The sequence below is a fragment of the Pteronotus mesoamericanus genome, unplaced genomic scaffold (genome assembly GCF_021234165.1).
Source record: "Pteronotus mesoamericanus isolate MK-2021 breed Mesoamerican mustached bat unplaced genomic scaffold, CSHL_Meso_final scaffold_21, whole genome shotgun sequence".
Lineage (NCBI taxonomy): Eukaryota > Metazoa > Chordata > Mammalia > Chiroptera > Mormoopidae > Pteronotus > Pteronotus mesoamericanus.
In genome coordinates, this window is record NW_026555310.1 from 12,401,545 (window position 1) to 12,428,271 (window position 26,727).

The 26,727-nt window shown below is 36.7% G+C and overlaps 1 protein-coding gene and 1 non-coding gene across 2 annotated transcripts in view; one reads left to right on the forward strand and one right to left on the reverse strand.

Annotated features, from left to right (window-relative positions):
* Window positions 1–26,727, forward strand: part of SLC2A13 (solute carrier family 2 member 13) — a 273,437-nt gene that overhangs the window by 83,459 nt on the left and 163,251 nt on the right. The window lies entirely within an intron of this gene.
* LOC129085170 (small nucleolar RNA SNORA67) lies at window positions 8,860–9,014 on the reverse strand. The gene has a single exon (XR_008530670.1). It is a non-coding gene; the product is annotated as a small nucleolar RNA SNORA67 (small nucleolar RNA).

Here is a 26,727-nt window from a genome sequence, read left to right on the forward strand (position 1 = left end):
AGTGTGATAAAGACAAATTAGAGACCTGGGGTTGGGGAGGGGGAAGACCAATTAGGGACCTAAAATGTTAAAAACCTCTTGATTCACTGAGCTATAATAGATATTAATGTGAGCTTGAGCTTAGTGGAAAGAGCGCCAGGAGTCCCAGGTTCTAACCCCTGCCCTGCCCTTGACTAGGCACCCTTGGCAGGGCTGACATAACAGCCGTGTGCCTTCTGCAGTTGCTCAGGGCCCTGAGCTGAGAAGGACCCTGTGCTGAGCTTGATGCTTTGCTGTGTTGAATCTCTTACTGGCATTTGAATAAGGGTCCCACATTTCCGTTTTGCCTTCCACCCCGTGAATTACGCAGCCAGCTCTGACTGTTGACAGGTTACCTCTCTGAATTGCAGACAAGGCCACAAAGATATTTAATCCCCAAATTTGAAATTCTACGAGTCCCAACGAAGTTTTCTAGATGGAAAGTTCCAGGTCCACCCCAACGTCATGGTTCGCATCCAGGAGCGATTTTGCCCCCTAGTGGACATTAAGCAGCATCTGGAGGCGTTTTCAGTTGTCCCAGCTCAGGGGAAGGCGAGACTGGCATCTAGTGGGTAAGCAGGATGTTTAATCCTGCAAATGCTCAGCATGGCCCTCACTTTTTTGGCCTCAACTTTCAGCACTGTTGAGGTTCAGAAACTACATAACTCGTTATTTGTCTCCCAATACCTGGTTCTGGCACAGGAAGGTTAGTCAGTGTTCATGAAACCAGTGAGTGCAACCTGCATCTCAGGGGGTTGGATTCCTTATTATACGCAGCCTGAAGAACATACCTGGTGATTACTAAATGGACTCTAACATTTGCACAAGGTGCAGTGCAGAGATACCGCCCTAAGGCACTTCCACTTCTCACATTTATCCAGTGAACTACTTGGCACTCAACCCTCTTAGAACCTTCTGTAAACTGCACTGTGCTCACAGGCAGTGGGTGACTTTCAGAATGACCTCATACTTCTGCTATCACCTGTTGGGCTGTCTGTTATCCCAAGTTGTTTAGGTATGTTCCTGAATCTGTTTATGGCATTGTGCTGGTTGCTGTAATTATATAATATAATCTATTACAGGAATTTAGGGAAAGAAAAGTAATAAAATGGACAGAATTCTGTGAAATTCTAAGTGGAGTGCTAATTTAGAGAGACTCAGTAAAGGTGTCACTAAAGAAGATTGCTCTTGAATTAACCGTAGGCAAGATGAATGTAAAAGATTTAGGAGAGAATCATTGAAATCAGACAGATTCTCTGTTGAATTTGCATAACTGTTTTAAGTTTTCACTGTTCTTTATGGAAATTACATTTGTGGTTTTAGCAAGAAAAACAATGCTTTAGCCAGCCAATTCATGCTCAGAGAAAAGCCTTGTCCTACATCACAATATTCCAGAATGAATGACATTTACATATTTTAGGATAATATAAATTACTCGATTTAGGAAGGTAACTTAAAATGACTTTCCTAATAACCACTGTGTCAGGCAGCAGGGCTTGTACTGTCTTTTCTGGTGAAAAACAAAGAAAAGGAATATAATTAGATACTTTACTTTTGTCACTTCTAGAGCCAAACAACTCGGAGCTCAGTGAAGTCTGTGAATAATTTTTCTGACTTAACACCACCTTATATCTTAAGGAGATATTTCTTTAGTTTTTGATTTCATAAACATCAACATAAGGTCTGTCTCTCGCCGGATGCAGTACGGAAGTGCTCAGGAGATGTTTGCTTCCTTTTTAGTTCATGCATTTTCTTCCTTGAATTTCCCATGCGGCCGTATAAATTAGAGGCAATATGTCACATTCTTTTCGAATTGAACAGGTGTAAATAAATAATATGGTCAGAAATGTAGTCAAATCACTTACTTTCAAAATACTGTTTGAATTTAGGTAAGAAACGTCTGTCTGTCTGTGATTTTCATTGACAGCTTTTAACTTGTTATTATCCTGTTAGGATTCAGGTCCCTGAATTGGATTTGAAAAAGTGGATTGCTTTTTAATGTAAATCAACCATTGGTACTTTTTGTTAATGTTTTAAAAGACTTTATAGACATAAGCATCTCATTTGGCTAAAAAAGAAAATAAAGAATTTAATATTTATGATCAAATATTATGATCAATAGTTACGATTAACTATTTTCCCAAATAGTTAAAAAGACCGTAAACTCTTTTTTTAAAGTATTGGCCAAAAAGTCTATTTAGTTTTTTCTGTAAGATAAAAGACACATTTTTAATTTTCACCAATAAGTTTACTGATTTGGAAATTTTGAGTATGTCTGCTATCTCCCACATGGTATAATGTTGATTTTTCTCAGTTAATGTCTTGATTTGATCATTATCAACTTCAACTGGTCTTCCTGACCATGAAGTATCATCCATTGAAAAATCTCCAGCATGAAACCTCACAAACCACTTTTGACATGTTAGATCAGTCACAGTACCTTCTCCATATACTGCACAAATCTTTTTTTTTTATTTTTTGCATTTCAGTTTCATTTTCACCTTTCTTGAAATAATAAAGCCTAACATGCCAAAAATATTGCATATTTTCTTCCATCTTCACTATGAAAATGGCTGCACAAAAATTCATCAACTTTGATAAGTTTTTAAAAAATATACACTTGAAATGACAGCTGTCACGATGCAGTCTAACAAAGTTGTTTCAAATGAGGTTAAAGACAACTAAGTGCTGCTAGAGCCCTCTTATGGAAAAATACCAAATGGACTTTTTGGCCAACCCAATAGTTTAATTTAATAAGTAATATATAAATACAGCCTCCCTTTAAAAGGCTAGGATATTACAGATAAAACTAAATTTCTCTTTGCCCATCTGATATGGACTTAGAATCTTTCCAGACACTCAAACACACACAGGTTTTTATAATTGTGGTGTCATACCGCATATATTGTTTAGTTACTTGTTTGCTTTATGCAGTTAAGTTGCATCAGTTTGAATCAGCTCTTCTATAAATCTAGTTCATTCCTTTTAGCTGCTATATGGTATTTCAGGTATAAATAAACCAGATTTTATTTGTCCTTTCCTCTGTTAATGGACATTAAGTTGTTTTGTATCAGTGCTGTCATGAAAGATGTTTTCTTGAGCACTTGTACATATTTTTCTCTAGGGTAGATCACTGGAAGGAGAATTGTGGACCATCCACATCATAGCATTACAGAAGTAGCTTGGTTCATTTGTTTTAGTGGTAGAGTTTTTCTACATTACATAGTATGTAGCACAAAAGTCACAGAATCATAACCTTTTCGGAATTGAAGGTATCTTAGGTATAACTTCATGAAATGATGGATTAATCAGTTTGTTCCTCTATGTTCTTAATATTTATTTATTTATTTTTTATTCTGGAGCTTCTTTTACAATGTTCCCTACTTCTGATGCTTTAGTAAAATTCTTTTGGCTCTTCTATTGCTTCTATTTTTAGTAACAAAGTTTCAGACAACAAAATATGTTACCTTGTAAGGAATGATTTTAACAGGTATGTTACTTTGCTCAATCTCAAATTTTAAAACTTTTTTAAATTAAAATACTTTCTTGAAATAAATGATTAATTCTGTCAGAATTATACCTATACTGGTTTAACACTTTGGATCTTTGGATGATGTTTAATGACCACAGAAGTGAAAAATGCTTAGATACAAAAGCTAGGTTTTCCCATGAAACCCATTATGTGTTATAAATGTAACACAGAGAAGGCACGTTTGTGTGGTAAAAAACTTTAGGGCTCATTGCCTTGTATCTTCCTTATTTGGATAGTGTGTTTTCATTTGAAGAAGTGCACCATCACTCATATTAAATGGCTTCTATATGTGAAGTTTTGTGCCTGTCTTCCTTTAATTCTTACAGTGAGCCTAAGAACTTGACACTATTGTTCTCACTTCACAGTTGTAAAAATTGATAGAGAAGCTAAGTAACTTTCCCAGAGGTCATCCTGTTAGGAAGTAGTGTAGCTAAAAATTCAAAACAAGCTGATCTTATTAGAACCATATACAGCCTTCAACATGCTATATAAGGCTATTCTTTTTCACTGTCATTTAAAGATCATGTGAGTCTAGTTTCTAGCAGTGTGATTAATTTTAATGATCTTAAAAATAATTTTTAGTTGCTTTCAGGCATAATTGTAGATAAGAGAGTTTTGTGGTGGGCAATCACGGTTAATTTTGTATGCTTCTCTATTTTTTTCCCAAACAGTTTAAAGAACTTACAGAGCTTCTAGGACATACATACTTTTAATTTCATTGATTTCTGAATTATTTATTCACTCTCTACTCGAGAAAAGGTCCTGTGTTTACAATTTTCGTATTTTGAAAGTGATATATACTTATTCTGGAAATTTGAAAAAAAAATACTTTTTAGACAATTAGCCATTCCATCCATTCTGTTTCTAACAGCAAAATGAACGAATGGCTGCCCTCTGCTCCCCGCACGAGCCTGTGCACCTGCACGCCAACTACTGCCCAGCCACAGAGTGCGGTCAGAGTGGTTCGGTAGTTCAAAAAATTCTCATACTGGTCAAGTTTAGTGAAAAAGAAAGTAAATGAACAGACGTGTGTCTGTTTGCTAATTAGATCTGGCTCATCTGGGTCATGTGATAATTCTGTTTAATGTTTTGATGAATTTCCATGCGGTTTTCCATAGTGGGTAAACCATTTTCCATTGCCACCAACAATATGCAGGGTTCCAAATTCTCCACATCCTCACCAATACTTGGTATTTGCTGTAAGCCATTCTGATGGGTGTGAGGTAGAAAAAGTTGACACTTTGTGGAAAAAAGTGGAGGAGAAAAGAAGATAAAATCTTGTTATTCAGCTATAAAATTGCCACTAATAAATTTCTTTTTGTGTAACTACAGATTAGTTCTATAATAAGCAAGATTGATTTGGGTAGAGAGGGTTTCTATATTAAAATGCATATTAGCTTTTTCACACTCAGTCTGTTGTTTAATACAATTAGCTATATAAAATTTCTTTTGAGAGAAGATAATTTAGAATCAAACTATATCAACTGCACATATTTTAGAGTAGTGGCTATGCATCCTATAAAGTATATTTTAAAAAATCTTACATTTATGCCTTTGTGGGTGCTCCTAGGTAGATATTAGTTACTTTATCCATTAGTAAATAATCTTCTTTATATTGACAATAAACAGAGAAAGAGTAGCTGGAAAGTAGATGTGTTAAAAGTGACAGATACTCTTTTCAGCAAGAAGCTCTTCAATTATGAGTTCTTGTGAAGGTTAAATGAGATGTAGTTTGTAAAGGAGCAAGCTTGGAGATTGACATATAATAGAGAATTACCAAACGTACCTTGCAGCTCAACTTGGGTATTGAATGCCTTTGGAAGGTCTAGGTTTTTCACCATTTGCCTAATTCATCTTTTGGAAGCTGGACTGATTCTAAGACTTCTCAAAATTTGGGTGTGACTTAGGTCTAGACATGTTTGACACGCTTCAAATTCGTGTCTGCTCTGTTAAAAGAAGAAAGTAGACATTTGAGTCAATGATTAGCTTTATCTTATTTGAGAAGCTGACTTTATAGATAGGTGAACTGTGGGATTGGCTGTTTTCTCATCTGTAAACTTCATTGGGTTGGTGTGAGAATTAAATGGCTTGCAACAATGTTAGGCACACAGTAATCAGATAAAAATGTTTATTACAATTATTGTTTGCACAAATACTGCAGCAAAATAAGGTTGTAGATAAGGATATTGCTTTGGAATTGAGCTGCCTAGGCATTAATCTTACCTCCAATAATTATTAGCTTTGTGTCTTTGGATAAGTTACATAAATTTTCTGTGTTTCAGTTTCCTCTCTATAAAATGGGAATATTTTTGTTTTTGTTGTGTGGTATTACATGAGATACTGAGAGAAATTTCTTTGTAAGTGCTCAGTAAATTATAGATTTAATGCATTTCTTTAAAAATCAGTACTTATTGAGAGTGTCTTGTTTTTGAAGAGGATTTGATGTTTTATGTTGGAAGTTAAGGCATATTAGGGATTTGGGATGTTTGTAGACCCTTCAATAATCCAACTTAGTAGGTGTCTCAGAATCAGCTACTCCACTGTGCAGCATGCCCAAGGCACCGTGCCAATCCTAGACTTAAGGATTCTTATCGGTGTTTCCCTATAGGATTGCTCTAATTTTGAAATTTGGTTCTTGCTATCAGCTCCCATTCATTACGTGGTTAACTATTCTCATCTCTCCTTTTTCTTGATCCTTGGAGATACCCATTACTTGATTAGGAATCTAGCATTGCATTAAAAATCGTATACTTAGATAAATTGAAATTTATCTAAGATCCTAGTTGTTAAATAGAGTAATTCATACATGATTCTGTTTGAAGTGGAAGTTAAGGCTAGCATAATTCATAAGCTCCCTTCATAGGTATTGCTTTTTAAAAAATCAGGTTTATTCTTGATTATGTAACTGTTTTAATTCTCTCACACACACACACACACACACACACACACATTTAATGAACTATATATAAATTTCCACTCTGGGTCTGTGGTTTTCAGACATTCTCCGTGTCCCATTTCCATTATGATTCTGTCATTCTTCACTAGCAGAGAAGACAAAGGTGGAGAACAGGGCAGGGCAGTGAGCCTGTGACTGATGTGCCCATTAAGTGAGCATCCCTCTCTCACCTGCGAATCGCAGATCTAAATTATTGCCTCATAGTTTGTGTTATGAGTAATCATACTTTACGCTGCAGATTGGAATCTCATGTAGTATATATTTGGCTCTGCTGAATTCTAATATAGAGAAATGATGTTTTTCCTTATGTCAAATCGTTATGTAGGTTTATAAATGTTCACAGTGTATCACCGCAATTCTAGTTGATTCAGTTTATGTTGAAGCATCCAATTTTGGAAAACATTCATTTTTTTTCAAGGTACTTCTTATTTTACCCTTGGTGACTGCAGCCTTCAGTGAACAGGAATTAGACAAATACTGATATGAGAAGTTGCAGAATTAATGAATTAATACGGACTTGTAATAAGTCAGGTGGCCATCTTTGAAGAACAGTTTCAGAATCATTGTACTATGAGCCATGCAAAACATATCTAACCCCAGTATCCACCTTACAGAAAGTCTTTTCATCTGATGGTATAGTGGTGATTTGCATTATGATAACCTGAAATTGTTCATTGTAAAGTGCAATCTTCTGAGATGATTTTTAGGTATAGTTAATTGTGTTTTTATTATCAGAATAGTCTAGAACAGTGTCCTGGGAATTATAATTCATTAGTACTGTCTCATTTTATGTTGCTATGGATTACTATTGGTAAATAATTAGATAGCATTTTAATAGAATCTTAGAATTGCCTCTTAGATAGAATCACCAATTTAAAAAAATGTTAGACTTGTTTTTAAAATATAATGCCCCATCTACCCAATTTCCAAATAAATATGACTCTCGTATAAAGTGGTAGAATGAGGAAGAATTTAATTTGCACATCACAAACATGTTAAATGTTTAATGACTTTTTCTTTTTTGAGTAAAGGGAGGTACGAATAACAGAAAGAAACTATAATGATTACACTACAAGGAATGAAAAAATTCAAACTTCCTTTGATTTGCAGTTTGTTACTCCAGAAAGCTCCAGAAATTTTTTTCTTAAAATTGTTAACACATGTTTACTTTTGATGGTGCCACTTCATGTTAAGAACCATCATGATTTGTAAGACGGGGTACATAAATAAAAATCTCAACTGCTTATTTGAAGTCAACAGTTAATTCAAGTACTGCAACTGAAAATAAGTTTAATAGTGGAGACTTACCCCACTTGTGATTTATTTAGTATGAAATGGATATTTATGAGTATTGGTTAGTAAAATTGAGTAAAGTAAAAAATGGCAGTTATTCCATACGTTGTTTCAAGTTGAAGATGTTTCGATTTTTAAATTGTTCAGGATAGGGTTTTTCATGAAAATATCTTCTTTTGATGAAATAGCACGGACTGAAGGTAGGTAAATGAATAGATGTGAACAAGGTGATTTCAAAGTAGGCACTTTTAATTATCTAGTAAAACTACAACTTTTATGTATGTTTTGCTTTGCTTTTTGTTTTAAAGTATAGTTTATTGAAAAACTGAGCATTCAGGTGACACAATAAATAAACCTTAGAAATATTTTATTTCTATCTGTATATTGCAGTACTTACTGAATTTAAATCCTATATGAAAACATGAATCTATAGTAGAGCCTCAAAATAGATATAAAAATGCAAAATATTGAGCATCATTAACAGTTATACACGTTATATTTCTATACTCAGTACTTGTTAAGCACAATGTAATGATAAAATTTTACCTTAAAAAGAGCATCTTAATGAATTATGGTCATAGAAACATTCTTTTGAGTTAGGTCAGTGATCCATATAACATTTAAAAATTATTTTTATTTTCTGGCCTCAAAAATTTTATATTAATTTATTCATGTGTTAAAAGGAGAGAAGTATGACAAAGCTGTCTGTCCCTTGACACCTTCCCCACTTGCTCCTTTTCTTCCTCAGTCCCAGGATAAGGACATGGCTGGGCCTGACAAACCTCTCAGATAAGGTCAGCAACATAGAGGGACATGTCTCAATGAATGTGTCATAGAAGGTCTCCTTATACCAAAAGCCCTCTTGTCTATGTCGCTTTGTTGATAGCCACACCTTTATGACCAAAATGTCCACCATGACTGAGTCTGGATACAGTTTTCCTGTTGGTGGGAAAGTCATGGTTACTGGCTAAGCAACCTGCTGCACATCAGCGCCTCTGGACCACAACAAGAAAAGCTGTAACTTCAACAGGTGGATGGGGAGATAGGAGGATGTAGGAATCTATATAGGCAGTCAAAGGTCAAAAGGAAAGATCCCCTTACTCTCATAGACCTTGGGCATGCCAGATTTTATTCCATGTTGCTATGTTTCTGGGGGTTGGGGGTTGGGGGTTGGAGGGCACTAGTTGGCCCTCTTGAGATGGGATTACCTTGGAAGAACATACAGTTTAATCTCTGTGAATGATGTGTGTAACAGGACAGTAATGTCCTTTGTGTTGGCATAATTGGAAGGTCACTAACATAATATTTGATTATGACCTTATCTACAACCTTGTAATTCTTTTGTAAGCTCTTAGCAATTTCATGTTTCTTCTACATGTTTTGCTAACCTACTGAATAACTTAGTCACAGGACGTAAGCAAGAACAGGGTCTCTAACTGATGTTTCATCACTTATTTTTTTTGTGGTATTTGGTTTATGTATTTCTAAAATCTTCTTTAAATTCTTGTGTGTACATGTATAATAAAGTTGACATAAATAAATTAAAATGTCACTGTATAAAAAATGCTAATAGCCAGAGAAAAGGGGGTCAACATGATCATTTATTATATATATGGTGCTCATTTGATTAAAAAGTGTATCAGTTATTTGGAAGAAGTACAGCTTTTTCTGGTGTTGAAATATGAGATCTGATTTGATCTATTGGTCCATATGGAGGACACACTGTGATGTAGTAGGTTGGCTCATGAACACATTCCTTAAAGTAATATAACTTCACATTTCTCTTTCCTGTTATGCCTAAAGGTCAGTCTCAAAAAATATGTTTATTAAAATTCTGAAAAATACAAACTTCATTCATCCTTGTCTAAAAATTTTTTATCAAGGTAAAATTTACATACCATATAATTTACCTTCCTAAATAATCTTTACCTTTACCTAAATAATATTAAGTAGTATAAAATCTCCCCTTGAATAAATCCTGACTATGAGAAAGTTATGTATTTGGTCCATATCACTTAGGCCAACCAGAGATTTGCCTTTTTGCAGCTAGCGTATGTCATTGGCTTGCAAGGAAAGTGAAAAACAGCTTTATGAAGCCCCTTCATAAGGCATTTTTGTAACGTTAGTCTATGCCCTTGCCCACATTAATGCCTTTTAAAATCTCTTCTATATGTTTATCTTCCTTGGTAGATTCTGGACCTGTCAAGGGCAAGGATCATGCCATATTATTCATAGATTCTTAACCCGGTGGAGGTAGCAGTTGATCTGAGAGATACAAATAAACTCTTTTCTTAAATTTTGGTACATATATTGTGTGCATATGTGTTTGTATATGACTAATGTTAAGCCATAACATTCAAGCTAGTCATGACCTTGAACATATATATCTGATATATGTAACAATATTTAAGAAAAGAGCTTGTATGTCTCAGATCAGCCATGACCTCCACAGGGTTAAGAACCTAGAGTGTCTGGTTCATAGCCTGTATTCAACAATTTTGTTTTATGAATGAATGAATGAAAAATAATTTGTTTTTTTAAAGAGTTTTAGAGGAAATTCCATAATATTGAGTTTATATTTATTAGTACACACTATTTAGAAATTTTATGGATTTGTGTGTGTGTGTATGCTCTATACGTCCATTTCTTTGTTTTTAGTAGTGATAGGCATTGTGTCATTATTCTTTGTGTTCAGGATCAAGGCTTTAGAGTGAAAAACAGTACAGGCTTTGGAGTTAATCATAGCTGGGTATGAATTGTGGTTTAGCCACATTTTCAGTATGGATTATTGGATACATTATTTAACCAAGGTGTCATCTCTTTATTTGTAAAATGGGTATGAAATAGCACCCACCATAGAATAGTTGTGAGGACTGAGCAAAACAATCTGCGAAAAGCACTTAGTCTGGCACCTGTTAAGGGCTTAATTAAACAAGTTTTATTGTAGCTGATACTCATATAGTTGGTTTTCCCTTCAGGCTATGTAATCTTGGTTTCTCTAACCTGCTCAGTTAAATAGTCCAGTTGTTCAAAGGTTCAGTTATTCCCCTTGATTTCAGTTAGCTGAAGAAATATTATAGCCTAGTAGAAATGTGTGGTAGATTAATAAAATCATCTGGTTAATGAATTCATCTAGTTACTAGGTTAAATTTTGCCTCATATTACTAATTGTGGGAATTTCTTTTTTTATTTTGAATTTTTATTATATTTACCTATTTGGCTTAGTGAAATAAATTCTCAACAAAAATGCTATTGCTAAAATTTAAGGTGATTGATGTCTTACAGATGTTACATTTATTGTAGAGTGGTCAGAATTATGTTTATTTGAGGTTAAATTCATTTTGTGATCATGTGTCGAATTTCAGCAAATAAAATTTTATTTACAGCCTTTTACATCCCAGTGCTAAATAAAGTGAATTATGCAAGACTGTAGTTTCAGTGACCTGAGTGCCATTAAGTCCCAAAAATAAAGAGTGCTGACTGAGAAGTCAGAAGACCTGCATTCTCAGTATTATTCCCTTGGTAATCAGTTTGTGACCTTGAGCATGTCATTTAACTTCACTCGGTTTCATTTTCCTCATCTTTCTCTGCCTTTGCTTCCTCACGGAATGATTCTGAGGGAGAAATGAGAAAATATTGGGAAGATGGTAAAAAATTGAGAAACCTAAGAATATTACTTTTTGTATAAGGCAGTGTCTCTGATGTTAGTTTTAAAGATGCGATTACAGCACAGGCTAAGAGTGAAAGTATGCTCAATTCACTTGCCTCTTTATTTCCAGTCAGTTTTAGAAATATTCAAGAACTATTTTTAGTGATTTTTTTTTTTTGTAACTCCTCTTGAAAGATAATTTGCAAAGTCATCACACAACTTTGTTATTTGTTATTTGTGTCCCATCCCAAATATTTGCTGCTAGTTTGAATTTTAGCAGGGCACTTCCGTTTAGGTGAAGGCCCTGCTTGAGTAAATGCCAAACTTAGCAGAGATGAGAAACTTTTTGAAAACAGCAGGACATGTCAGTGTTTGTCCTTTTAGTTTGTGAGTCCAAAAGACTTCTGTTTCCTCAGCCCAGTTGATATTTATGTGTGTTAACATAATTTCTCGTGAACATCCGCGCCCTCCCTTACTGTTTCCTCTCCTGATAAGGACCTGGAGTGAGGAGTGTCTTGCAGCCTGTGTGTGGAGCTGGTCTCTCGTTCAGCATTTCGTGGTGCTTAGTCTTGCGCTGAGATCAGTAGAAATGGATTGCTTATGGACTAGATCGTGTCCCTCCAGGATTCTTATGTTAAACTCCTAACTCCTTGTACGTTAGAATGGGATATTATTTGGAGATAGGGCCTTTACAGAGGTGATTAAAATTAAATGAAGTCATATGGGTGGCGCCCCTATGACGGCTGTCCTTACGAGAAGAGGAAGAGACTGCAAGGAATGCTCTGCAGAGGAAAGACCATGGGAGGACACAGCAGGAAGATGGCCATCTACAAGCCAAGGAGCGAGGCCTCGAGAGAGGCCAGACCTGCTGACAACTTGACCTTGGACTTCTGGCCTCCAGAGCTGTAAGAAAATTAATTTCTGTTGTATAGGCCACCCAATCTGTGGGATTATGGTGTGGTAGCCTTAGCCAACTAATACATGGAGTCTCCCAGATTCTGGGGGTTTGACACTCCCAGAATATGTCAGCCACTGGGATTGTAAGAAACTCCTTAAAAAGACCTCGTAACCTGCCTGTGATTCAGTTACAATTTGAATTTGGTAGTGGTTCACAGATTTTACAGTTTGTAAGTTTATTTTTTTGAAGGTAGAAGTGATGGCAGAGCTACTTCTAGCATGGGATAGACAGAGACAATATTTGAAATAGTCCATTTTAAAACTCATTCTTACATCTTTCCTAGTTTTATATATTTTTCTACTTTAAAGTTCTGGAGGAATTAATGCAACAACTTCACATCTTTTTAAGGGACATGCACAAGGTAAATTCTTGTGGTTTTTGTTTCTTTTAATCATTGCTTTTCCATATTAACAGTTCACACCAACTTACTGCTTTAATGTTAATATTAATGAAACAGTCTAACTTATATGTGAAGTTTTTTGGAAAAAAATGAAAATGCTTCACCCATTAATGATTTTTAGTTGCCTTACTTTTGATTTTCAAAACTGAGTCCCATTCGTATGCCTGTTCACTGGAATGGCCTATTTTCCATCTTTATATGTATGCTGCTATATACAATTTAAAAATGCTTGTACATGCATATCTCATTCCATTCTCCCAAAAACCTGTTGAGATTAGCACAGTAAGTTCATGGATCCCATATTTTTGAAACTTCCACGTAGAATTCTTTTTCCCTTTCTTAAACCCAGGTGGACTGAGCCCTGAGAGAGAGAGCGCGCTCATGCGCATGTTCACACCCTTATGTTGTTTCTAGTCCCTTCCTTTGCTTTTCTAGTAATTATTCAACAACTGTTTTATTTGGTAGTGGTGATACGTGTGGGTTTGTTTTTCTTTTCTGTTGTACATGTGCATGCATACATGTGCCCATGTATATATTGTGCAGCAGTATCAAAATACAGCTTGCAGTCTGGATAGCAGATTGTGTGCAACTCCTGGCTGGGGAAAAAAGAAAAAGATTTCAAGGTGTCTACAGCTGTTACTTCTTATTTCAGTGAATACCAGAATCTGTTTATAGTAGTTAAAGGATAAGACCTAAAATCTGTGTCTCTCGAAAAACATCTCCTGTAATCTTCAGCTTCCTAAGGTAGACAACAGTTTATGAAGATGGTGTGTTAGTATTCAGATAACTGTTAAGCTTGCTCATTGTTCCTCAGACCTAATACTGAATCCCTGTCTTGCACGTTTCCTAGCAACTGATTCACATGTAGAAGATGCAGAAGGAAAGCCATCAGGGACCTGCTCTGCATTTCTCAAAAGCATCTGATAAATGGTACCTAGACTACGATTTCTCTTCACAGTTTCCACTGAAAACTTGCCTTCTTTGTTTATTAGCCTCTAAAAAGGACAATTGTAAAAGAGGAGAATGAAAAATTGAGTAGTGAAGATAAAACAAAGTCTAATTATTGGAAATTTTCCTCTGTATGAATATTTTTAATAGGTCTTATGTATATCTTGAAATAGTGGATATTTATGTATATCTTGAAACAGTGACTACTGGGATAAGAAGGTGAAATCCTGTTTTATATTTGAGAATTAAGATCGTTTTATTATTTTAAGGTCATTCTTCTTAGATGCATAAATACTTGTTCATTATTGTAAAATAAGATACAGGGTTTTTTGTTGGTTTGTTTTTTCCCTTAAAGGAAAGGAGGGCAATGTGCTGGGAATACAGGGTGAGGTAAAAGTAGGTTTACAACTGTGAGTGTGGGAAACACAGAGTTTATTCTTGTATTATCACTTATTAGTTATTGTATTTTTTCTATGTGAATAATTGCAAACCCACTTTTGCCCCACCCTAAATATTACACATAAATGTATATGTATGTAACTCTATTTGCACACATGAATTTTAAGCCTTTAAATTGGTAAATTGAAAAATCCTTTGTGAGCTAAATGATACATTTTATTATGTTTAAGCAAAGAAAAATAGCAACAGCTCACCCACAATTTCTCTAGGGTCTTTGACTCTAGGAAAAGGGGTGAAAAGAAAATCAGAGTGATGTAGGAAAGTGGCAAAAGAGAGCATGAGGAAAACACAAGAAAAGATGAAGTGTGGATTAAAAAAATGGATGTGAGCAGTGAAAGGTGGGCGGGTGGAATTTAGCTAGCCTGCTACGTCTTTCTCCCTGCCATCTCTATAAAAAGTATTTCTGTTATTTTCCTGTCCAGTGTTGAGTTTGCTAATGAGTCTGGTACTATCAGGGGAAACTGGCATTATTCATGGAATATCCAGAGTGAAAAAAGAATGTTAGAAAACATAGCATACTTATGTGAGTCTGTAAGTGTGAGCTGAGAACCAGTTTTCTCCTGTGTCAAGGACTAAAGCCTTCCCTAAAAGCTACTCAGTGGGCCCATGCTGATCCATTGAGAAGTTTTTCTTGACTTGCAGCCAGCTTAGAAAACTAAGTAATTTATATCTGATTCATTATATGGTCTCTAAGTTCATGGGGTTCAAACATAGAGGTGTTTTACTTTTCTCTGCTCACTGAGCCCAACCGTGCTTCATAGAGCTGTTCTTTCTCATTGGAAAGCAGAGTTCTCAAATTCTGTTGCCCAATTTTTCTATGTCTCTTTTGTTTAAACTTCAGTTTCATATCTGAGTTAAAGCTTTTTATGTATGACACAGGAGGCAGACCAGAAAAGACACCTCATATGTCCAGTGGGATGTTGGTCTCCCTCTTTAATGCCATATATTTTTATAGATGACTTTCTTGATTCTTTATCTAATGGCTTGGGATGTGAGGAGAACCGTTGCCTTCTCATGTGGACAACCCCTTTAGAATATAGTCTACTTAATTGCCCCTTGGTCCACCACAACTTTGAATCCTATTCACAGCATGAGTACAGGGCGTTAAAAAAGAAAAAAAAAAGGGGGGGGTTCCACGCACTATGCCATTATTTTTTCACATGTGTGGTGTAAGGTTGCCTAATGTTCTTTCTTTGGAAGTACAGCTTCTTATACTAACATCATATTCTTACTACTTTTTAAAGTATTTTCTTTATGAAATGGTGATAGTAGATGAGAGTTGGTTTATTATTGTTTCTTGATGGAAAAATTAAAAGCTGCCAGCCCTTTATAGCTCACATATCCTGATTTGGCAAGCCCAAACGTTCTGTAGGCATTCTTTTTCCCCATATGCTTAAGATCTGAGTCAGGTGTATCCACTATTACTCTGAGTTTGATTTTCAAAGGAGAGAGAAGCAGCCATTGTGGCACGGATCACAGCTTTATGCAAAACGGTGACCATCACTGAGCTTCCAGTGTATCTGGCTTGTCTGGCCTCTAGATTCAGCAGTGAGAGCATCCGTGACCTTGTTTAGTGGTGCCTGGTGTGCGGGGTGAAGGTGAGAGGGCGGTGGGCCTTAAGTTCACAAAGTCTGTAAGGAAGCCGTCCTTGCCAGAGGGGACCTGGACCAGAGGAAAGAAGAAGGGTCCATCTGGTAGCTGACTGGACCCATACAAAAGGCACTCTTGATAACTACCTGCAGTGGTTGGCAGGGAATTAACAACAGTTGGAGTCCTTTCATTAGCCAGTGAAGCATTATTTCACAGTGTTATAAACCCAGAGCAAGTCTTTTACATGATGTTAATAGCTGTTTATGAAATGTATAACTAAGTGAATGCACAGATGAGTGAATTTTGAGGGTGAGCAGTAGAAGGTGCCATGGGGGAGGGACGGAAGCTGCAGTGATGAAGAAATGGAGAAGACTTGGGCCTTGGTTCCTAGGTTTGTAAATGTAATGAAATTGAGACTAATTTGAGTGTGCATGTGTGTGTGACAGAGGGGCGGGGAGAGAGAGAGGGAATGGAAATTGGAGAAGCACTCATAGTTTGGCTTTACTAAAACTTTTAGAGACAGTTCACATTGCCTCAGTTTTTTAAACTGTGATCATATGATGAATAAATTAAGTACAGATGCTGTAACGTGGAAGTTTCCCAGGCACGAATGCCACTACTCACTTCTGTGAGTCAGGGCTACCTGGCTGTATCCCTGGAACCAGCGCTGGAGGAATGCCTTTGCTTTCTGTTGCATTGTTCCTTCTAGCACTGTATCATTAGAGTAATCATTTCCCAGGCTCCATGTCTCTCTAATATGTCCCGAGATACTATTCTCAGAATATGATAAAGCCAGAAATGCAAGTGTGGACACACTACTACTTGTACTTTTGAAAGTTTTTAGGAGAATTCTTAGGAGACTGAGTATTATTAAAACAGGTGCTAGAAGTTGAAGTCCTAACTCCCTGTATAAAAATATTCATTTACTTATTATTTGAATTTTTTTTCATTTATTGAGCATTTATTGGGTGCTCTGTATGCTTGGCAGTTACAAGACCCTAAGTATATGATGGGGAAGATGGATAAGCACCTGCTCTGTTAGAAGGAATTTACTTTCTAAGAGAAAGAAGATGGAAAGTAAACAAGAAAATAAATATGTGTAAGATAATTTCAGATAGTAAAAAGAGGTAATATTTGGGAAATATGATCCAAGAATGCATGACCATAGGTGTCTGTAGAATAGATGTACCTCTAAAGAACTCTGAAGCCCTAGATATTGAATACTATTTTCTTCTCCTTGGTTTCTTTTTTATATTTAGAGCTATAGTCCCATCATGTAGGGAAAACTCTAGAAGAATAAAATTGAACTTTTGTGACCAAAAAAAAGGCAACAATAAAACAGATTACTGGGAGCATGTTTATATTATTCAGGAGCCAAATGTATTTTACAGCAGATTCTCATCTGTAAAATTTCATGAGAACCATGGCAGTTTTCTTATTGTTAATTCATATCTTGATCCTTTTCTGGATCCTGAGAATTCTTTCCTGGGGAGTCTCTCAGCTATAAAGTTAAATGTATTGTTATGTTTCAATATTTTTGTGGAAAATGTGCATATGGCAATGATATTTTTAGCCCTTTCCATGTCAGACAAGTTTGAGTCTTTTTTCAAGACCTACTTTCAGTGTCATCTGTTGTGCATAAATCCATCCCTGACAGTCTCCATAGCCATCCAGAGCAGGGCCTGGGTGCTGAAGATTGAGCAGTGAGCAAAAGGAAGCCTTCACAGAATTTTCTTTCCAGTAAGGAGAGGTGACCAAATACAGGAATGGAAAATGGTGATAAAGGTTAATGAGCAGATATAGAATGGTAAGTGATGGGGGCAAAGAGGTTGCACTTTTTTATAGGTTGGTCCAGCAAGGTAAGAAAGATGGCATATGCTCAAAAGGCTAAAATAAGTGAGGAGCAAGAGCTATGCAGATATCTGTTCCAGTATGGAATTTAAGGAGGTAAGGTCAAAAGAGCAGATTATGTAGGGACCTGCACAGTTAGTGCACAGTTGACACTATTTACTAATGCACTGGAAATGAGATAGAAGATAATTAGAAGAATTAAGATGACATGAGACTTTGGCTGAAGTATCTTAAGGATGAGATAGTCATTAATTGAGAGAGACAGTGGAATAAGGAAATTACTGTTATTGTAGGGGTGAAGTGAAAAGTTTGCTTTGGACACACTTAATTTGAGATACCTTTATTTTTATTTTTAAATTATTTTTTAAAATTTTTTTATTAAAGTTGACATACAATATTAATAAGGTTTCAGGTATACACCACAATGATTAGACATTATATAACTTACTAAGTGATCATCCTGATAACTCTCATACCCATCTACACCATACATAATTGTTACAATATTATTGACTATATTCCCTATGCTGTACTTTAATCCCGATGGCCATTCTGTAACTACCAATTTGTACTTCTTAACCACTTCATGTTTTATACTCAATCCCCCAAACCCTGTCCCATCTGGCAACCATCAAAATGTTCTCTGTATCTTAGAGACTGTTCCTGTTCTGCTTTTTCATTTATTTTGTTTAGATTCAATTGTTTATAGATATGCATTTATTCAGATTTTATTCATATTTTTTTCCTTCTTCTTAACATTTCATGCAGTGCTGGTTTGGTGGTGATGAACTGCTTTAGCTCTTTGTTGTCTGAGACTCTTTATCTGTCCTTCTATCTAAATAATAGCTTTGCTGGGTAGAGTAATCTTGCTTTTCATCATGTTGAATATTTCTTGCCAATCCCTTCTGGCCTACAAAGTTTCTATTGAGAAATCAGCTGACAGTCTTATGGGAGCACCCTTGCAGGTGACTAACTGCTTTTCTCTTGCTACCTTTAACACTCTCTCTTTGTCTTTAATCTTTGCCATTTTAATTATGATGTGTCTTGGTGTGGGCTTCTTTGGGTTCATTTTGTGTGGGGCTCTGCACTTCCTGGACTTACATGTCTGTTTTCTTCACCCAGTTAGGGACATTTTCTGTCATTTTTTCAAATAGGTTTTCAATTTCTTGCTCTCTCTTCTCCTTCTGACACCCTCATTATGAAGACATTAGTATGCTTGAAGTTGTCCCAAAGGTCCCTTAAGTTATCCTCGTTATTTTTTTTGGATTCTTTTTTGTTTTTGCTGTTCTGATTAAGTGGTTTTTTGCTTCCATATAGTCCAAATTACTGTTTTGATTCTTGGCTTTATCTTCCCTACTGTTTATTCCCTGTAAATTATTCTTCATTTCAGTTAGTGTATCCTTCATTTCTGACTGGTTCTTTTTTTTATGGTTTCCGTGTTCTCTTTTATGTTGTTGAAGTTGTAAGTTCTTTGAGCATCCTTATAACCATTCCTTTGAACTCTGTATCTGTTAGTTTGCTTGCCTCCATTTCATCTAGTTGTTTTTCTTGTTCTTTCACTTAGGACCTGTTTTTTTGTCTCCTTATTTTGGCTGCCTCCTTGTGTTTGTCTCCATATCCTGGGCTTGGGTAGAGTGGCCTGATGTAGTAGGTATCCTCTAGGGTGCAATGGCACAGCCTCCCTGTTCATATGAGCTGGGCGCTCCAGGTGCACCCCATTCCCCCATCTACATGAGCTGTGTATACCACTCTGTTGTAGTTGAGCCTTCATTGCTGTTGGCACATGAATAGGATGGATTTACTCCCAGTTCAGTCAGCTGCGAGGACCGCCTAGGACCACTGTGGGAGCTCCGTGGGGCTTTGGTGCCCGAGTTCACTCCTTGAGTATGTCACTTGTTGAGGTATTTGAGTGGTGCTTTGACATGGTCTGAAGCTGTCCACTGGATGTGTTGGGTCTGGGGCCTCCAGGAAGGTTGATGCAGGCCAAGGTCAGCTGCCACCTTTGTTCTGTTGGGATCCTCCCTAGATGAGCTACAAAGCGACCTGCTGATGGCTGCTACTTGTGCTAGGCCTGGAGGTTCCCAGGAGAAGCCAAGCTGTGAACAAGGATGGCTGCTGCTGGTGCTGGGCCTGGGGCCACTTATTGAGAGGTATGGGGTATCCTGAGATTAGATGCTACTTATTTGAAAGATTTTAGGAAAGCCTGAAGCATGAACCAAGATAGGCACTTTGTCTAGAAAAACCACTGGAAACAACTTGTGTGGGCCTGCAGCTTTGTGGGTCAGGGCCTCGGAGTCACCAGGGTGGGGTGGACAGCCTTAGCCAGGTTGATGAAGACTCAGATATGGTACCTGCCTGCTGGCTCTGGGGGAAAGGCTCACCAAAGGAACAATAGACACTGCCAGCATTTCTTCTTGGGAGAAAGCTGCCACTCTAGCTCTCACACTGATGCCAGATGGTTCAGTTCCACCCTGTATGTCCCTGGTACCTTTTGAGCTGCTATTCCCAGCACTGGAGCTCAAAGTGAGTGAGTCCAAATAAGTCTGAGTGCAGGCCCTTTAAGAGGACTGCCTGGGACTCCAGAAGCCCTTCACTCAGCCACAATCCTACTGGTTTTTAGGCCAGAAGTTATGGAGACCTCTTTTCCTGGCACTGGAATCTTGGACTTGGGCCCTGCATGGGGCTGGGACCCCTGGCTTCTCTGGGGGGACCTCCACAGCTGAGCTATATCTCCCGATTTTTATCTGCCACACGTGGGTGTGGGATCAGCCCATTCCGGTCTCTGCCCCTCCTACGAGTCTGCATGTGGCTTTTTTTTTTAAATATCCTTAGTTGTCAGACTTGTGTTCAGCAAGATTTCAGGTAGTTCTGAATGAAGGTTATTCTCTAGTTTAGTTGTAATTTTGATGTGGTTGTGGGAGGAGATGGGTACTGCATTTACCAGTGCTGCCATCTTGACTGAAAACCTCAGGTGCCTTTAGACATCCAAGTGTAGAAAGTGAACAGACAGTTGGATGAGCAAATTTTTGGTTCAGGAGTTATGAATTGGGAATCAGTGGTGTATAGATTATATTTGAGACCATGCTGTTTATACTTGGCTCAATCATAGCGTTTATTTAATTATTTTGCCATTGTTTGTTCCTGTATCTGTCTTTCGAGGCTAATATACCTGAGGGCACAGACTGCATCTTATTTGACATTTAAAAAATTGTTTTTAATTTATTGATTTGAGAGACAGACTGACATTGATTTGTTGTTCTACTTAGTGAGTGATTCATTGGTTGATTCTTATGTGTGTCCTGAGTGGAGATGGAACCTGTAACCTTGGCATATTGGGACGACACTCTAACCCACGGGTCCCCAAACCCCAGGCTGCACACTGGTACCAGTCTGTGGCCTGTTAGGAACCTGGCCGCTCAGCAGGAGGTGAGTGGGGGTGAGTAAGTAAAGCTTCGCTTGCATCACAGGTTGAGCTCTGATCCATGTCCAGCGGAGGGAAGCTTTGCTTGCATTACCACCTGAGTTCTACCTCCTGTCTTCCCCCCTACCCCCACCCCATCTATGGAAAAATTGTCTTCTACGAAACCAGTTCCGAATGCCAAAAAGTTTGGGGACCCATGCTAACCAACTGAGCTATCCAGCTGGGATTTATTTGACATTTAACATTTTGTTCATGGCAACCTAGCCATGGTGTGAAGCTGTATGTTTCTGCTTTCTTTGTAGGCGTGAACAACTAGGTTGTACTTAGTGCTTTACAGGGAAGGCCATTTTTCTTAATACAAAAAGTTACAGTTTAAAAGCAGCTAAAGGGAGAAATCGAGTTGTTAAAATTACAGTTTACAGGTCAAAGCTTAAGATTTTATTCTCTCTAGGTATTTAACTCTTACTCTCAATTGCAGTTACTCTTTTGTTCTAAGAAATACATGCCTTTGGATAGCCCCACTGAGTACAGTCATAATCGAGGCCTAAGTGACAGCTTTAACCAAGATAAATTACATGAAAGAAATAACACTCATACAAACTCAGACGTACAGCCTGTTAGCAAGCACCATTGATGTCCCTGAGACTTGTGCTCTTTGAAATTGGTCAGCTTGATCAGTGTCACCCAAAGTGCGGCCCACAGACTGTCTAAATGCTCCTCCCTCTCTTGACCTGCTGTGTGTTAAATACAGAAATTGAGAATAAGTACTTAGAACCTTTTGCAGCAATGGTCAGAGTAATTTTATGTCTATTGACTCTAATAAACAACTGCTTGTACTTGTACAATGGTTTTTAAACTTTGTTTTTCTAGTAATTCATTTTATTTTATTTAACAAAATATGAATCTGCAAAAATGGAAATTTAAAACAATGGGTTCATCACAAATAGTTTGAGAAGCTGTATATTGGTTTGTTATATTAGAAGGTATTTCGTTATTTGGGGACTCAGCTAAGTCAGCAATTCTCACTGGAGGCGCAGTGGATGAAAATCTTGCTAGCAGACATGATAAGTATCAATAGAAAAATGAGTATATTTTGAAAAAAATTATTTACTCTTTCTCTCATGTCATAACTTACTTGATAAGGGTATGGTGGCATAAAAAGAGATACAGAACCCCCTACTACAAAGAACATGAAAGATTTAGGGATTTAATTTTTGTGGTCAAGTTGCCTGTAATCTCAAGCCTGACATTTTGGTGAGTAGATTTATGAGGTAAATGGCCACTACTGGGTTTTATAAGTATTTCCTTTCAGTGTCCAAATTTTAGGTGTGTCTTTACATGTCAGGATGCTGTTTTATGGTTTCATAAAAGCAACCTCTGAGCTACAGCACATCTCTGCACCAAATACTAAACTTGTTTCTTAGCTCTGGACATGTTTAGACCTTTCATTTATTTTTCTTGACACTTCAAAAGGAAGTTATTAGGAGACACACTGATCCAATAATCACTTTGGTCAGTTCTTTAATACTTTCTTAACTGTTATTACCTCCCTTGAATAATTTTATTTCATTTTTATTAAATAAGCAACAGTAATACGCCACACAAAATGCAAGTAATGGCTAACATGGTAATTTCAGAGAAAGGAAATGAGCAGGTGTGAGGAGTAGAAGTAAAGGGAAGCTCTGGGAATTCTATCAAACTGCCTGACACTAAGAAACAAGCAGCAGGATGAGCAATATGCACAATAAAGCACTGGGAGAAACACGGTGACGGTAGCTGTGGTTGCCTCTACACTGTGAGTTTTGAAATTGTTTCCTGTTTTTTAATGTTTAGAACTTCATAGATTATCAATATTAACCATATATTATTATTTTATTATTATTATAAATATTGTTTACATTTGCCCTCCCACAAACATTTAAGTAACCTAACTACAGGTCATGAAGAGTGTTAATGGATTTGGTTTCTAGTTTTGATGTTCTTGCTTTTTGAGGAGCTAAAAAATTATTGTCAAACTCTTCTTTCTTCGTGATTTCCCCAGTGACCGTCTATTTAGATTGCTTCTTCCATCTTCGATAAAGATATATGACAGCAAATCTCTGCCAGTTAGTGAGTACATGAAAAGCTGTTTGTCTTAGGGCTGTTTGTTTTGTTACTTAAAAAACGATAAAGATGTTGGGAAACATCTTCCAATCCAAGTTTTAGTCATGAAGGACATTAGCCACTTAAAAAATTAACTGAAAGAGGCTATTGGCTACCTTTTATGAAACATAAGTTAAAAAATAATCACTTAAAAAATAATGGGATGTGCTCTGACTGGTGTGGCTCAGTTGACTGGGCATCGCTCCACAAAGTGAAATGTCACCAGTAGGATTCCCAGTCAGGGCACATGCCTGGGTTGCGGGTGTAGTCCCTGTTCGGGGTGCCTAACAGAGGCAACTGATTGATGTTTCTCTCTCACGTCAATGTTTCCCTCCCTCTCTTTCTCCCTCCTTTCCCCTCTTTCTAAAAATAAATAAATAACATCTTTAAAAGAGTAATGGGATATAACTGGATGTTAATAATACAGAATTTCTGCATTGAACCTTCATAATTAGTGGTAGTAACAATTTTCTGTAATTTACTTTCTCTATGTGTATTGTTTAGTATAGTGAATCCTAGTTTCAGTACCAGAAATTTTTATTTAAATAGAGTAGAAACAAAAGTTAAATAAAAAAAAATTTTAAATATCCTTTCCCTTTATTCTACTATGCCTTGTTTATAAAAGATTACATTTATTGTTGCTCTGTTACCCTATTTTGTAAACAGTTAAGTAAAGATAGATTGTGACTTTGAAAGTATCTTAACCAACTGAAAGAATTTACCTATTCTCTCATTTGCGGGAGATGGACTGTATTTTACTGACACTCCATCGGTTGCTCACGAAAGTTTTATTTTCTTGGAATTGTCTTGAGAGTCAGTTCTTGAGTCAGAAAGCAATATGTTCCATTTACTCACTCAACAAAAAATTTACTGCATTTCACTTGTATCAGTTTTCTCTTGATGCCAAATATACTATGTTGACAAAACTCCATGGTTATTACTAAGCTCATGGAGCTTACAGTGTGGTAGGGGAGACAACATTAATAAAAACATATGTTACAATATTTTGCCATGTATAATGCATTTTTTTTTGTCCAAGTTTTTGAGGGAAAAATAAGGATGCTCATTATACATGAGCATTATACATATCATGGGTATAATAATGGGTATAGTAATCCCGTGTATAAAAATGTGGGAGCACATTATGCACAGGAACACATTATACACGGAAAAATATGGTTAAGTACTCAGTAGTTATAATAAGACCTCTAAAGAAAAGAAATGTGTTTATGAAGCATAATAATTTACATAGAAATTGGGTAGGCATTTAAGGAAGGCAAAGATGAACAATAATTTCACATAATTCATTAATTTACGGGCATCTATTCATTTTCATCTCAAATGCTTTTACTCAACTAAATAAGCCATTTTCTCAATAAGTCTGCCTCTTGATGCCTTTACTCAAAGCCAAATTCTTTTTTTTTAATCTCACCAAGGATATGTTCATTGATTTGAGAGAGAGAGAGAGAGAGAGAGAGAGAGAGAGAGAGGGAAGGAGAGAGACAGAGACATCAATCAGCTGCTTCTTGTATATGCCCCAACCTGGGATCAAATCCACAACCTAGGTATGTGTCCTGACCAGAGTCAAACCCAAAACCTTTTTGTGCATGGGACAGTGCTCCAACCAACTGGGCCGCCTACCAAAGGCAAAGCCAAATTCTTTTGCAAAGGATGAAGATTTGTGACCACTGAGGATATTCAAAGTATGCCACTGGTTCTGAACATGGTTCTAAAAGACTTACAGAAATACTTTGAGCTGTAACATTAAAACAAAAATAGTTCTATAATCTCTTTCCCAAGGCGACTTTGAAGGAAACAGGCTTATATGTTTTGTGTTACTTCAAAAAATCAGCCACATTACTTTATAACCATTCTTAATGTAATGAGAATAGCAGAAAGGCTATATATACTTCATGTGTGAGTGGCTTAGCCCACTGTTTTTTCTTCTAGAGAAAGTGAAGACTGACAAAAAATAATTTCTGTAATTGTAAATGCAGTTCTCTTTGGCTCAGTTCTTTGTTCAGTGTCTAACAGAAATAAAACAGCTTGATATGAGGAAAGGGTAAGGACTTTTTTTGAACTTTGAAATAAGATAATCATTGACCTTAGCACTTACTAGCTCTTTGATCTTTGGAAAGTTACTTAGCCTATCAGAGCCTTTGTTTTCTAGTCTGTCAAATGGGATTAATACTATAAATCTCTTAGGTAGTGGTACAGATTAATTCATAGAGAGTTGGAACGTAGTGTCAAATACTAGGTCGTGCCAACCTCTCTCCAATGTCTTCATCCTCAACTTTTACCACAGTTGTCAGACTAATGAAATCCAGTCATTAGTTTAAAAGGCATTTGTTATTTTCATGCTTTCCTTTTCTGATTTTTTAAAATATATTTTATTAAGAAAACATACTAGTGTATTACAGGAGATGGCAATGGTAGAGTTAAGGGCTGAAAAAGACAACATGAGTTTTTCTAGAACTAAATTTCATTCTTCATAAAACAGTAAGGCTGGAAAGCTTTAAGAGCTATATCTAGGAAGGTGGGAGTTTTGTCTTTGGTAAGTGGAAAGTGTGCAATGAAAAGGCCTCATATGAAGTACTTGATAAGATATGTCGATTTGGCCCCCTACATTCAAATGGTATGTTTTTCATTAAAGGTTAAAATATGGTTATAAGTAGGAAACACTAGAAATAACACTTATGAAAGTTAATCATTGTAACCCAGAATGAATCATGGAACTAATAAATATATTTATACATAGTCTACTTCAGCCAGAATCTCTCTCTCCTGCTTTCAGCTCTCAGCTCATTTATTCACCCTTTATGGCGGTTAAAATTGCCTGTGGTGTAAGTTTCTTGAGGGCAAGGACCTTGTCTAATCTATCTTTGAGCCTCTCATTTAGTACAGAGTCCTGGTGATGATGATAAATTCCATTTGAAGGTGGTCAAAAAGAACATGCTTTAGTGCTATCATAATAGGTACCCAAGATGACTGTACAAGGGAGCAGCTGTTTTAAGGCCTACATATTTTCAGCCTTATTAGAAGATGAACTCCTCGGCAAGGCCGACATCCTATGGCAATAGTGCCTCCTCTGTGACTCGCGTTTCTGAATGGTGTTGCCATTGTTTTTATGTATGAGTTATAGTTTGGACACGTAGCTGAGAAGATAGTGCTCCTTGTCTGCTGTTGGTATACACAATTATTTAGAGTGCTTGAATATGGTTTGTTGTCTTTTATGGCTCAAGATTTATAAGGAAATACACATTATTGAACATTATATGCTTTGACTCTTGAGAGTTGCTCTATCCATTTGTGATGCATGTTAATAGAAAGTGGAACAAAAACAGTTGCATTTATTAAAGAGCTACATCTGTTCTGTGCATTGGGTTGTTTAAAGTTTGAAAAGCTAGTCTGGTCAAATAAATAAATCTTCCGACAGGTGGCTTGCTTACTTGAATCCTTATAACTTATTTTCAGATTCTCCCGGGAAATGTTACATTTGGCTGAAATCTC